Here is a 253-nt window from a genome sequence, read left to right on the forward strand (position 1 = left end):
CTCCAGCCTGGGCAACAGAGTGAGACTCCAACTCAAAAAAAAAAAAAATCTCACTGGCTCTGAGTCCCTGGACTGTGACTTTCAGAAGCAGTTCTTAGCCCTGCCCCACCCCACCCCAACCTTTTTTTTTTTTTTTTACCTGAAATGGGAATGTAGAGGAGACTGGAGTCAGCTAAACTGCCTTTCCTCTAAATGAGAAAAGACTCTGGTGAAATAGTTTCACCAGAAGGCAGGTCTTTGTTATGGAAAACTC

The sequence above is a fragment of the Carlito syrichta genome, unplaced genomic scaffold, assembly GCF_000164805.1.
Source record: "Carlito syrichta isolate Samal-C Ts95f unplaced genomic scaffold, Tarsius_syrichta-2.0.1 Scaffold142847, whole genome shotgun sequence".
NCBI lineage: Eukaryota > Metazoa > Chordata > Mammalia > Primates > Tarsiidae > Carlito > Carlito syrichta.